The sequence below is a fragment of the Eretmochelys imbricata genome, chromosome 17 (assembly GCF_965152235.1).
Source record: "Eretmochelys imbricata isolate rEreImb1 chromosome 17, rEreImb1.hap1, whole genome shotgun sequence".
Lineage (NCBI taxonomy): Eukaryota > Metazoa > Chordata > Testudines > Cheloniidae > Eretmochelys > Eretmochelys imbricata.
The window spans coordinates 7,079,846-7,093,491 of record NC_135588.1 but is presented as its reverse complement, the minus strand read 5'-3'; positions in this window follow the sequence as shown (position 1 = coordinate 7,093,491).

Here is a 13,646-nt window from a genome sequence, read left to right as displayed (position 1 = left end):
TCCTGGTCCATGCACTTCCATGCTACCAGGGTGCAGATAATAAAGTATAATCAGTAATAAGACACAGTAAAACCTCAGAGTTATGCACTGAGCAGTCAACCAGAGGCCTCATTTAGAACCGGAAGGCCGCAATGAGGCAGCAGCAGAGACAAAAAAAAAAAAGCAAATACAGCACAGTACTGTGTTAAATGTAAACTACTAAAAAAACAAAGGGAAAGCAGCATTTTGCTTCTGCGTAGTAAAGTCTCGAAGCTGTATTAAGTCGATGTTCAATTGTAAACTTTTGAAAGAACCCCTTTTTGTTCAGAGCGACGAACAAACTCCATTCCCGAGGCGTTTGTAACTCTGAGGTTCTACTGCAGGTAGGTTAAACAGAAGGGTTCGGCCCCCCCATTGCGAGTCCCGAACTCATGGTTCTGGTCCTAGCTTTGCTAAGGACTGCCTGCGTGACCCTGAGCTTGTCACGTCAAGGAGCCGAAGGGAGTTAGGCTACCGGCTCATTTGATAATCCCAGCCTTCACCTGGGATAATAAATACTTCTTTTCTCTCACCTTGCCTATTCTAGACTGTAACCTCCTCAGAGCAGGGACCCTCTCATATATACATACAGCAACAATTACAGTAAGTCCCCAATCTTGGAGGGGGCTTCCAGGGCTACTGTAATAGAAGAAGGATGGTTTTATGGTTAAGACACAGGACAGAGTCAGGACAGCTGGGCTGCAGTCTCAGCTCTGCCTCAGACTAGCTGCGTGACCCTGTGCAACTCCTTTAACCTCTCTGTGCCTCAGAATCCACACCTGTAAAATAAGGATAACACTTCCCCTGCCGCACAGGGGAAAGGGGTTTATCAGGATAAATTCACGAATATTTGTGAAGAGCTCGACATTATAGGCATCTTAGAAATGCCTCTAAATAAAAAGGGGTAGACTCCTGTATACATGCTGCTATTTATTTTAATTTATACAATGCTCCTATTTCAAAAAATCTACATCCATGAAAAAAAAATCAATGTAAAACACAGAATACACTAGTGTCACACTGTCACTGCTCAGAACCTGTGACCTACAGAACGGAGGGCCTGATTCTACACCCGAGGAGCTTTTGTATCAATGGAAGCAACGCTGGGCTCTGAGATTACCTACCTCAAAGAAAGAGCCTGATTCTTAACTACCGTTGGCTTCAGTAATGCAGCATTTCACCCAAAGACCTGGCTAAAGAGATGAGCTTTGCACCTAGGGTTCTGTAACCTACTTCCTCCATGAATCTGACAATGCCTGACTGTGTTCTTCCTGCAGCAGGCCCTGTGGATTTACCTATGCACTGAGGGTTTCCCAGGAGGCTAGAGCTGGTTGGAGTTTTGTTTGTGAGCTGAAGGAAAATTTCTGAGAGGTCTTTTTTGTCACTTGCAGTGCTTTGTACATGCAGCTAAAGATTAGGAGAGGTGCATATTTAACAAGATATTATGTAACAAATAGATACAAGTCTTCAGAGTCTGGGGCCCTTTACACAGAATAAAAACAACAGATCAACCAGGCAGCAATAATAACCAGCCAACTTGCTACCCACCTCTTGTCCTTTGGAAAACAGCCCTTTCCTACTTTTAAACCAACTTTTAAGCTAATGCTTTAGCAAATAGATGAACCTTGCCTTTGTTGAAAGAAACGGAAGGAGGTGAGGATGGCTTAGTCAGAGCCAGGCCAAGGGTCATTAGGAATATGCAGTCAACCATGGGTCTATTCTGTCCATAGTACCCTCTTCTCCATCAGGCTGACACTGCTCAGGAAAAAGCTCAAAGGGAAGGAACAAAGCTCAGACCATTGACAGGAGGCAGAGGAAGGCAGCACTTGTAACAATGTAGTAACATTCTCTTTGCAATAGAATAAGATGCTTTCATGAGAAACAGGTAGTGGGGGCAATGAGACCCTTATGATGGCATGGGAAAGTTTCATAAAGACTTGGAGAAGTGAATTGGGTCTGGCAGGGATGGGGAGATAGGAACTTACCCTCTTAGGGCTAAACATCAGGATTGAAATACCTAGTCTCTCGGGGACTTGAAGTTTAAATTCCATCAGGGTGGACTCAGCCCATCATCACTTAGAAGGTAGATTAACCGTGTACCAGGCAGTGTAGAGGGAAGATTTGATCTTCTCTGCATGGATAGCAAAGATCCCTTGGCCTTTCTTGTAGGTGCAGAGATTCACTTCAGGGTTCTTAACCGACATTTCCCCCTCTCCACCATTGCTGGATTAGTTGGTTGCCACCCTCAATGCCACCGATGACTGCATTTCCATGTTGCATATTTATATAATTTGCGAAGTGCTTTGTGATCTTTGAGCTCAAAGGGGCTATAAAATGTGAGATATTTATATAGATCACCAACTAGATTAACTTCAGATAGAAAAAAACAATGGGAATACCATTATCTTTTTAACACAACTGTAGGCCATTGAGAGGAACCAGCAAGAGCCAGTATATTTACAGATTAGAAAAAAAAAACTACATTAAACCGGAGGGTTTGGTAAAGGCCAATTATAGCAACAATAAATGGGAATAAATCAAATCTGTGTGTAGGACAGAGCATTTCATCCAGAATGACTGTGTACCATGTATCTGGGGACAGTTAAAGGTGATTGTCAAGCAGGTTTTTTTTTTTTTTTTTTTTTTTAAAGGAATAGTTTTATATTTGTTTCACCCCTCTTCAACCCAATTCTTCCCTGTTTTGACTCCCAGTGCTGCTGCCACTAGACTGAGGACTGTATGTCTATCAATGCCTTAAGGAGGCCAACTGCCCCAATCTCTTTCAAAGACCAAGTCTATTGCTACCAGTGATGAGCATGGGTTGGATAGACAGGTTAGACTACATAACATTTTAGCTTCTCTTCTACAGAGTTTGCCACCTCAGCCTTAACATGGAACTTTTCAAATCAAACTTTCTATTTGTTTGGCAAAAAGATCACTCAGTCCAGTCAAATTGAACTGAAAATTCACCCAACAGCTTTGATGGGCAAATAGATGAAGACATGGCTACCTTGTCTTCTCGCATTATTTATTTGCCTGATAGTACCGCCTTGAGCCTCCAGCCAAGATCAGAACACCATTGGGGTAGTCTTTGTACATGCACATAGTAAGCCCCTGTCTGAGGAGCTTAACGGCTAAACAGACACAGGATGGGAGGGAATAAAAAAGGGATCATCACCACCAGTTTACAGGTAGGGAACTGAGATACAGAGAGATTGTGACTTGCCCGAAGTGCCAACTGAGTCCAGATCCACTCCAGTGCCTTAACCGGAAAGCCATCCTTCCTTCACTTTGACTTCTTGTTTTAACTTGAGAGTAAGCAAACACCTTTTTTCTGGCTTAGGTAGGCAATTATCGGCTTCTCCACCTCAAGTGGTGACAAGTCTCCGGAGCGCAGGTCCTAAAACCTGAATCAAATCAAGTGCCCATTAAATGGAACAAGTTTGATTTATTCCTGCGAAGTGCTCAAAAGTCACGTTATGAATAAGGAAAATCTGGAGAGTCAAAGGGAAACTGTGTAATTATGGCTTTCGAGTGAGCCTTGGCAGCCTCCCAAGGTGAGGAGGTAGAGAGGTTCTTAAATAAGTTAGTCCTGAGAAATTGAGACTCTCAGTGTTAGGGCTGAATTTTCAGAGGTGCTGAACAATCATCACAATGGGACATGGGAGTACTCAGCACTTCCGAAAGCCAGGCAAAAAGTGACCTGGACGCTATCTGCCTTCAGACAAACCCACCCCTTGGAAGCTGTAAGTTTCTCTTTTTGCCTACCATGCTTATTATTTGTACTGCAGTAACATAGAGGTCCCAGGGACAACAAGGCCCCATTCTGCTAGTCAGTGTACACACACAATGAGAGACAGTCCCTGCCCCAAAGAGATTACAATCTAAACAGGCAAGACAGATAAAAGATGTGAGGGAAAACAAAAGGTACAGAAGGGTGGAATGACTAGCCCAAGGTCACACAGCCACTCAGTGAGAGTCAGGAATAAAACCTCGGTATTCTTAGTTCCAGGTCCAGTGCCCTTTCCACTAGATCATGCTTGGTTTATCCCTACGATTTTGAATGTGCAGTATCTATAAGGCTTGAAATGTATAGAAAACCTGAGGAAAAACTAGGGGAGGTTGGCATTTACATTTTCTTCTAATTAAGTATTTCTGAGAGAGAGAGAGCATCCTTTAGAAGGAATGTATTTGTACCAGACAACTGATGTCACAAATGTCATTTTGCAGTGATATGGTTAATTCAACTTCTGAGCAGAGCTGTCAAGCCTCCAGTGACTACTTGTTACTATTCCTACAGCACTTTAGCACTTACACCCCTTTGAACACATAAGAAAACAAGGTCATGCTCCAAGGACCTTTAAAGTTAACGACCCAATCCTAAAAGATGTAGGTCAATCCTTAGTACTCTGAGCTCAGTTGAGTGTTCATAAAATCATAGAATATCAGGGTTGGAAGGGACCTCAGGAGGTCATCTAGTCCAACTCCCTGCTCAAAGCAGGACCAATCCCCAATTTTTGCCCCCGATCCCTAAATGGCCCCCTCAGGGATTGAACTCACAACTCTGGGTTTAGCAGGCCAATGCTCAAACCACTGAGCTATCCCAAGTGTTGAGGCCACTCAACAGCTTGCAGGAGTTGCCCAGGGCCTCCCAGGATGAGGCCCTAAATAAATAACCTGAGCAATGCAAGCTGTGTGATGGGAACATCTGCAAGGGATATGAAATCTTTAAAGAAAACTGCTTACAATTCACTAGGCTGGAAAAGGGGCTTATCAGTGACACTCACGCAAAACCGAAGCAGCACATGTCATTGGGACTAGCTAAGCCTTACTCAGTTTCAGACACTGACTAGAATACAAAATTATCAGGCTGTGTATACCTTAACAGAAAGAAAAAACCCAGTAGAACACAAGGCAACCAACAATACCCAGGAGATTGACAATAATGGGCCCGATCCTCCTGCTATCAATGAAAGTTTGTCAGTGGGTCCTCGACTGGGCCAAATTCATCCCCGCCTGTAACCTTGTTGATGCCCATGGAATGGCACCAGGAATGAATTTGTTGCATGGTGAAAGTGGTAGTGTTTTTAAGGAAATTCATTTACAAGCTAACCACTATGGCAGGTGTGTTTTTGAATTCAGATAAAATAGTTCTAAACAAAACAAAAGTACAGTACAGGAACCATCATCGACTTCAAGGGCAACTTCCCCCCAAAAGTCAGAAAGCTTTTGCCTTGAAGATAAGGGAGTTCTGTAAAATACAGTAAACTGAGTATGATTTCACTTACATGCAGATATTTACAGGAATAATAGCTGCAAAGTGATTAATATCGCTGTCTTATTTCTCAATCATGCTTCCATTGAAATCAATGGACATTTCACCATTCACTTAACTGAGATCAAGATCTGGACCTTAATTTGGTTGACAACCAGCAAAATCAGAAACTACATTTTACTTAGTACCAGGAAATGACCTAAATATGATAAATAAGATACAAGTTGATGGTGCACCTGGGGTCACAGGATAATTATAGCAGCAGTCTCCAGTGTGCTATAATTAGAACTGTGCCAGTGTTTCCATTTTAAGTTCAGCTTTATGGGATTTAAACAGTCACACTGGACTGGAACTTCACATACAAACTCTGCTTGAAAAAAATGTACACAATTAAAGAGAAATCATGTGACCGTTTTTGCAGTAGACAAACAAAACAATCACCGGGCTAAATTTGAGGTGTGATTCTAATGAAAGCAGATGAGTTACAAAAGGAATAGGCTATTACCAGCAGGACAGTGGGGTGGGAGGAGGTATTGTTTCATATTCTCTGTGTATATATAAAGTCTGCTGCAGTTTCCACGGTATGTATCTGATGAAGTGAGCTGTAGCTCACGAAAGCTCATGCTCAAATAAATTGGTTAGTCTCTAAGGTGCCACAAGTACTCCTTTTCTTTTTGCGAATACAGACTAACACGGCTGTTACTCTGAAACCTGTCAAAAGGAATGAATATAGCCCAATATAATCAAAGTTTTCAAGATGACCTTTCCATTCTTTTTTGGTGCACTGGGGCACGGAGGATGTGATTTAGAAAAAATTATGGGGATTTCAGTGATTTTGAAGTTACAAAAGCAAACACTTTTCACTACAGCAGAGAAGTAAACATTTTTCACAACTTTTTTGTTTTAAACCACATAATTACATGGAGTCCTGTGTACAAGAGACTAAATGGAAAGGTTGCAAAGCCAAGATGCTGGTGGAGTGTTAGAAAAATCTACAACCCAACCTCCTGAAACTGTAGGAGTTGTTCTGGATGAAACCACACAGAAGCACATGAAAGAGCTTATCAGAAGGTTGGACCAACTGATGAGTGTTAAACTGTGTTGGGAAGAAGTAACTAACCATATAGTAAGTGTGCTGAGCCCGAAAAGGAAAAAGTGGTAAGAAAAGATAATTACATGGACTAATTTTGTAATTACACATTAATTTAATTACATAATTATAAAATAATCAATGTGAGGTGGGGGAAACCCTGCCTAATTACATATCTAACTGACAGGTTTCAGAGTAACAGCCGTGTTTTAGTCTGTATTCGCAAAAAGAAAAGGAGTACTTGTGGCACCTATCAAGCATTCTTACAACTACAATACCCACCTGCGGAAGTGAAGAAACAGATTGATAGAGCCAGAAGAGTTCCCAAAAGTCACCTACTACAGGACAGGCCTAACAAAGAAAATAACAGAACACCACTAGCCGTCACCTTCAGCCCCCAACTAAAACCCCTCCAACGCATTATTAAGGATCTACAATCTATCCTGAAGGATGACCCAACACTCTCACAAATCTTGGGAGACAGGCCAGTCCTTGCCTACAGACAGCCCCCCAACCTGAAGCAAATACTCACCAACAACCACATACCACACAAGCGAACCACTAACTCAGGAACCTATCCTTGCAACAAAGCCCGTTGCCAACTGTGCCCACATATCTATTCAGGGGACACCATCACAGGGCCTAATAACATCAGTCACACTATCAGAGGCTCGTTCACCTGCACATCCACCAATGTGATATATGCCATCATGTGCCAGCAATGCCCCTCTGCCAGGTACATTGGTCAAACTGGACAGTCTCTACGCAAAAGAATAAATGGACACAAATCAGATGTCAAGAATTATAACATTCATAAACCAGTCGGAGAACACTTCAATCTCTCTGGTCACGCAATTACAGACATGAAGGTCGCTATCTTACAACAAAAAAAACTTCAAATCCAGACTCCAGCGAGAAACTGCTGAATTGGAATTCATTTGCAAATTGGATACTATTAATTTAGGCTTAAATAGAGACTGGGAGTGGCTAAGTTATTATGCAAGGTAGCCTATTTCCCCTTGTTTTTTCCTACCCCCTGCCCCAGACGTTCTGGTTAAACTTGGATTTATGCTGGAAATGGCCCACCTTGATTATCATACACATTGTAAGGGGAGTGGTCACTTTGGATGAGCTATTACCAGCAGGAGAATGAGTTTGTGTGTGTGGTTTGTTTGTTTTTTTTTTTTTTTTGGGGGGGGGGGGGGGCTGTGAGAAAACCTGGATTTGTGCTGGAAATGGCCCGCCTTGATTTTCATACACATTGTAAGGAGAGTGATCACTTTAGATAAGCTATTACCAGCAGGAGAGTGGGGTGGGAGGAGGTATTGTTTCATGGTCTCTGTGTATATAATGTCTTCTGCAGTTTCCACAGTATGCATCCGATGAAGTGAGCTGTGGCTCACGAAAGCTTATGCTCAAATAAATTGGTTAGTCTCCAAGGTACTATATTTAACTGAGACAAGGAAGCCTCCAAAGGGGACACTGAGCCTCTCAGATAAACAACAGGGATATTTGCAGCTGAGTTTTGCTGTAATCCTATTTGTCCATAGACACGCCTAATATGCTTGAGTAGCTGAGATGGCTTGTTTAGATCCTTACATTGTGACTAACTAGATATAGGTTCCCCAAACATAGAGCTGCTGCAGGTGTCTGCCCATACTGCTTGTGGGTAACATATTTGCATGCAGGTCAAGCCCATTACCTTAATGTGTAGAACAAACAAGGGCCCCCACTCCTGCAAAGATTTATCACCACCTCCACATCATAGAATTGTAGAAATAACAGATGAAAAAGCTCCCTTATGCCATCCAGTCCACGTCCCTGCCAGTGCAGGATTGTTTCTTAGCGCACATTTACTAGCATGTTGTCCAGTCTGGTTTACATGTTTCAAGTAAAGGGGCTAACACCACCTCCTTGTGGAACTATCAACTCAGTCTACCATGGGCAGAAGTTTTCCGGATATTCACCCTAAGCTTTCCTTTAACATCACCCTACTTCTCCTAATCATACTCCAGTTTATTATCTCAAATCATTCTAATACGGTTACGTATCACACTAAAAACTCATTTACTGTTATTGATGGTGCACATTTTAAATAGAATTTAAAAACTGGAAATTCATACACACAGACCAGCTTTTCGGTAAAATAGGACAGCGACAGAGTGAAACTAAGAAAATTTAGCCAGCTCAGAAGAGTATCAACTTTCTCCAAAACCTAAGCCTAAAGCGGATCCCAAGAGGCATCTTAATATAAAAAGGAAAAGAGCTGCCTCTTTGAAGTCTGGAAGCCTTTAAAATCGATCGGGCACCAAACCAAACGATGTGCACTCAAATACATTGCAGATGTTGAAAGAGTGGTTTTCAGACACGTTTACAAGTTCACTCAATTTAGGAAGCATCCCAGAAGACTAGGAAGAGGCAGTCTAATGTTAGTGCATGTGCGATCTTTTTTGATAGGCCTCTGGGAGCCACTGATGGAGCCAAATCACCACAAGCCCTATGTCAGCCCTATAAATTACTGCCATCCAGAAGCAACTTCCCTCTCTCCCCCCTTGTCAACGTGAAAGATATATTTGGGTGTAATCAGGTTCTTGCAGAGAACAAGTGCTTAGCCCTGCTCAACAGTAGAACATCTGGCCTAGGTCATATAATTTTAAAAGAAAAATGCAGGGACACAGACAGTAGGGTATTACAAAAGACTTCCATTAATTTCAGTTGTGAGAAGAAGTCTGAGGGGAAAAATTTCATAAGATCAAACAGGAAAAAAAGGTTCACAGGATAAGCAAAGCTTAATTAAGGACTGTCAGCTTTCTTCGTAAGAAATGAAGATCATGTTTTAATAATTTGTAGAAATTCTTTTGAGGAAACTGCTGAATAAAAACAGCTGATACAAAAGCAAGGATATTTGATTTTATGAAAGAAGAAGAAAGCTGGGCTGTCAGACTACATACCATGTTTCTTGTTTTTCCAAACATTGTGTGTGTTATGATCTCAACCATATTCTAGAAATTATGAAGGCAAAGACCCTCTGGATACTCTTTACACCCCAAATGGTCAGGTCTTTGTTTAGAAAACTAGATGCAAATAAATGGGCAAATAATTTTAACCTAAAGGCAATAAATACACAGTTGAAGGGCATGAAAGGTGCTGAGCACTTGCAACTGCTAATCTGCTCTTCCAATAAAAATAAAAACCATGATAGTGATAATGTCTTAAGCAGCAGTGCAGAAATATTATATGGGTACTCTGATGACTAAGTATGTGGCAAGGACCATACACTAGTATCAGGGTCATTATATGCAGAAGTCTATTATAGGTCAAAATCTGTAATTTCTGAGTCATTATGGGCACACGTTATTTCTGCAAGAGCAACAATCAATCATGCACTTACAGTCTGGCTAGATATAGATGGCCCCAATACAGGGTACAGGTTCTAAAAACTAGATCCCGAGTCAAAGTTTGGATCCAAGTCTGTCTTTCCTCTAGGCTGAGGGTAATCATTTTTCAGGGTTTCAGGTCCATGTTTATTAAGAAGAAGACTATATGGACCATGCTCCCGAATCAGAATTCATGCAATGGTGGAGGGAAACTAAGAACTCCACAGAGTTCTTCTACGCTGGACTCCCCTGCTGGATGCAACTTCTCTTGTTAGATGTATTTTCCTGCCAGCAAATACAAGAAATTTTCAGTGAATCCATCTGGCGTTACTCCTATCCAGAGCAGGAAAATAAAAATGCCCAAATACCTTCCCTCAAGACTTATCTACCAACTACAATCTCTAGCTTTCTGGTTGAAATCATCAGGAGCAACCACCTACTATGGAGCCCACTTTGAAAAAAAAGCCAGCCAGATTTGAAATAGATGCTTTCCTTCCACCTTCACTCTCTCACTCTCCTAAAGTGCTGTTTGGCATCAAGTTTTTATTGGTTTAAAATATATTTCCATTTCCAACATACAAGAATGAAATTACAGAAGTCTATAGGAAACCAACAAATCCTAGCACAAAATCCAAGAGTCACAAGTATTCAGCATTTCACTGAAGTATGAAGATACCTAGTTTTACAAAAAATGAAAGGTTGGGTTATATGGATTTATTTTAAATACAAAGTAGCACTTCTTTAGCGCATTTGAGAGGACAGGGAACTGAAAGAGCTCTCTTCCCTTAAAAGCTGAAGTATCCTTAGTGTTTTTCAACAAATGCAACACGAAACCAGAAAAGCGCCATCAAGTGGACAATAGTACTAAACACACATATTCCTTTGGTTTGTAACTGTCTTTTTTAGCATAGTAAGGAGCTGAAAAACTCATGGATTTGCCATACCAAAAAAACAGAAGTCTTGATTTTTTTTTTTTAAAAGAACAGTTTTAAGAGACTCACTTCTCCCATTATTTCAAAGAGGTGCTTTAAAGAGAAGGGGGTAATTTTTACAAGAGCATGTCATTAGAGCAGCGTGAAGTTTTTTGGACAAATAGTTTATGCAGTTTCCAGAGGAATGAGACTATTCGCAAATTTGCGTCTAATTCCGTGAAGAGTTTCAGCTTTTTTTTTTTAAATAATTTTTCTAAGTCATGTTTCAACTTTTTAAAATGAAAGGTTTTGACTTTTCAAAATGTTTTGTTTTGACATTTAGCTAGATTAAAGAACAAAAAAAGCAGAGCACACACAAAAACAAAGAGAAATATCCTGTGGTGCTGCATGAGATGTTTTGCTCAACCCAGAACAATATAGTTAGTTTGGGTTGAACAAAATGTTTAATTTAACCTGAAATGAATTTCTCAGGTTTTTGTTTCATTGAGTAACCCCACAAAAAGTCTATTTTGGGTGAAGCTGAACCAAAAATGGCCACACCAAAAATCAATTTGTTCAGCTCTACACATGCTATCCATTTTGTTTTCCAGACATCTTGTCCCTTTCCTTTTATATAGCCCTCCATAAAAAGGGCAAGCATCTATTTTCTTACAGCCCACCTCTGCAAGTCCTTAAGGTGTAGAATGCTCTATCCAAATAATTCTACTTACAGACTTGATAATTCAAACTCTGGGATAAGGGAGACTAACCAAAACCTTTAGTTAGGTAGACTCAATGATGGTATTTTTCATGCAGTCAATCAATCATTATATTATAAACTCCCTCAAATAGATGTCAAAGAAACAGGACCACGTTTCAGATAGTTGGGAGCTCTAGATAATTGGGTTACACTGTATACCGAAGAAGAGTTCTGTCTCGCTCAAAAGCTTGTCTCTTTCACCGACAGAAGTTGGTCCAATAAAAGATATTACCTCACCCACCTGGTTGCTCTAAACTCCTGGTACCAACATGGCTAAACACAGCACTGCAAACTTTAGCCACATGAATCACAGTGGCCCTGATAAAGAATGGTTACTTACACCTTAGAATAACTATAATCCTTCAAGATGTGTTGTCCATGTGAATCCTGCTGTAAGTGAGCACTCTCTCCATGCACAAGATCATTCTTTTATTGAGCAGTATTTTTGGGACTGCACCTATGCCATGCATGCCCTCACACCCCTACCTGAGGATAGAAAGGCAATGAATGGCCAATCACCATTTTTCTTCACCAATACAAGAATCAAGACTATATTGACTCCATAGTAGCAGGGAAGAAGAGTGGGTTGTTAAAATTCATGGTCTGGGTATACTTAATTCTGTGTTTCCATGTGGGCAGATGAACTAGTTGACTTCTTGAGGTCCCTTCCAGTCCTACATTCTTCTTAGGACTCTATGATTGCTCATTTGTGCCCCATTTACCAACCAATCCAGGTTGTTCTGTATCAGTGATCCATCATTATTTACCATTCTGCTAACTTGTGTCATCTTCAAGCTTTATCAATAATGATGATTTTGTTTTCTTTCAGGTCATTAATAAAAGTGTTAAATAGCATAGGGCCTAGAACAGATTACTACTAGAAATGGGACCCTAACAGAAATAACTGACAATGAAGAGTCCCTATTTACCATTCCATTAAGACTCATCAGTGGCCAGTTTTTAACCCATCTAACATGTACCATGTTGCTGCTGAGAAATAACTGATTTAACACTCCCATGTTACAAAGTCAAACAGATGATCCACAAAAATGGTTTCAGTAGTCACATGGCTAATTAAGACTTACTCATCTATTTCTTTGTACTTGCATAAAACAGTTGCATTCAGCTGTGTAGTTTGGCACCTATGCTTGAAAGTGACATTTTTACTATATTTAAATTATACATTAGTATTTTACTTTTAATTAGTAAGAGGACCCAAGGAAAGAAAAGATTCCCTCCCAGCCTGTTCATATTACAGCCAAAAAATAAAAAATAAAAAATGAAACTTTGATCTAGACTTCAGACATATGAACCTGCTTTGTAAAGCAAAGAAAACCAACCAAGCTCCTACTGATACTAGAGAATCTCTATTTCTGAAGTCTCCTATCAACAGGAATAAGAGGTGGAAGCCAAGTGAGGAAAACTTTATGCCTATCCAAAAACATCAACTTTTATGGTAGAGAACTTCAATTCAAAGATGTGTAAAGACTGTGTAATCACTTGCATCTCTTTCCCAGCAAAGGCAGTTGCATCACAAGCAATTTGATTATTGGCTACAGAAAGTTTTGGATATTCTGTTGACTAGATTGTTCTTTCCTGCATACTTAGTAGGCCAGCAGCGTGATCAGAGATTTACCTGTATTTTTCATCAGAGATTTAGTCTTATCAAACCATAGATTTTCCAAGTTAACCAGCAACAGAACCATTTCCACATTAAGGGAGAACATGTGTTCAAGACCACCACATTTTACCAAAACAGTGTTTTTAAAATATTAGTCTACAAAAATGAAGTGAGACTCTGAATCAGTGGAGTGCAAGCCAATTTCATTGTACAAAATATAAATGTGGAAGTTTCTGCTCTAAGTACCAACAATTTTAATTGAGTTTTGCATGTTGAATAATTTGTGCGCTTTGGGTTTTTTGTTTTTTAAAAAGCTACTTCCCTTAGCCCCATCCCATGAAGTACACGGATGATTCCATGGCCTGCAGAGTCTTTGGAAAAAGCACTGCTATTAACACCAAGTTCTGAATGAAGCGTACAGTAAAAGCAGGACACAATTGGTTACAATCCACCATAAAGTAAGGGGATAGTTCCCAACGACTTCAATGCCAGTTGTACCAATTTACTCCAGTTGAATGTAGTCTACTGCAGACAACCTGTGTAATCCACATCTACCAAGAATCAGAAGGCTAATCATTTTTCATGCTGGCATAC